The sequence below is a fragment of the Haemaphysalis longicornis genome, unplaced genomic scaffold, assembly GCF_048455015.1.
Source record: "Haemaphysalis longicornis isolate Haplotype H1 unplaced genomic scaffold, Haemaphysalis longicornis Haplotype H1 scaffold_11, whole genome shotgun sequence".
NCBI classification, from domain to species: Eukaryota; Metazoa; Arthropoda; class Arachnida; order Ixodida; family Ixodidae; genus Haemaphysalis; species Haemaphysalis longicornis.
This window is the reverse complement of record NW_027526214.1, coordinates 29,245,093-29,246,299: the sequence shown is the minus strand read 5'-3', so window position 1 is coordinate 29,246,299 and position 1,207 is coordinate 29,245,093. Positions and strand designations below refer to the sequence as shown.

Below are 1,207 nucleotides of genomic sequence, written 5' to 3'. Positions count from 1 at the left end.
AAGAAATGCCGGCAGTCTACAACGCCAAAGAAGGCATAGGGGAATGGTTAGAATATTTTTTAACGTTAGTGACGTTACATTATTATTTATTATTATTAATTACGTGAGAAAGAAAGAAAGAAAAACACGCGCCCAGAGTGGGGACCGAACCCACGCCTTTCGATTAGATCTCGAATGCCTTACCAATTCGGCTATCTGGGCGACTGTGTTCCGCTTCACTTTCTGGGGTATTTTTATATACTACAACTGTATATGACGCTTGAGGGTGGTAGCCAGCGCCCCTCAGACTGCACGGGGAGAAGGGGACCTTCTTTTCAACCCCCGGGGCGTGACGCGAACGTCTACAGCCTGTCATAAGCGGGTAACTGGCGGGAAACCCTCTTATGCTACCTTGGCATCAAGGCTGCCAGAACCGAGGCCCTCGCTAAGCTTTCGCATGATAATAGGGTTTGTAAATTAGGGGCTCGTTAGAAATACAGGAAGAAATGCCGGCAGTCTACAACGCCGAAGAAGGCATAGGGGAATGGTTAGAATATTTTTTTACCGTTAGTGACGTTACATTATTATTTATTATTATTAATTACGTGAGAAAGAAAGAAAAACAGGTGCCCAGAGTGGGGACCGAACCCACGCCTTTCGATTAGGTCTCGAATGCCTTACCAATTCGGCTATCTGGGCGACTGTGTTCCGCTTCACTTTCTGGGGTATTTTTATATACTACAACTGTATCTGACGCTTGAGGTTGGTAGCCAGCGCCACTCAGACTACACGGGGAGAAGGGGACCTTCTTTTCAACCACCGGGGCGTGACTCGAACGTCTACAGCCTGTCATAAGCGGGTAACTGGCGGGAAACCCTCTTATGCAACCTTGGCATCAAGGCTGCCAGAACCGAGGCCCTCGCTAAGCTTTCGCATGATAATAGGGTTTGTAAATGAGGGGCTCGTTAGAAATACAGGAAGAAATGCCGGCAGTCTACAACGCCAAAGAAGGCATAGGGGAATGGTTAGAATATTTTTTAACATTAGTGACGTTACATTATTATTTATTATTATTAATTACGTGAGAAAGAAAGAAAGAAAAACACGCGCCCAGAGTGGGGACCGAACCCACGCCTTTCGATTAGATCTCGAATGCCTTACCAATTCGGCTATCTGGGCGACTGTGTTCCGCTTCACTTTCTGGGGTATTTTTATATACTACAACTGT

General features: G+C 46.1%; 1 non-coding gene across 1 annotated transcript; it reads right to left on the bottom strand.

Moving 5' to 3' along the window:
- Positions 1-606: 606 nt before the first annotated feature.
- On the bottom strand, positions 607-678 carry Trnar-ccu (transfer RNA arginine (anticodon CCU)). The gene has a single exon. It is a non-coding gene; the product is annotated as a tRNA-Arg (tRNA).
- Positions 679-1,207: the final 529 nt, after the last annotated feature.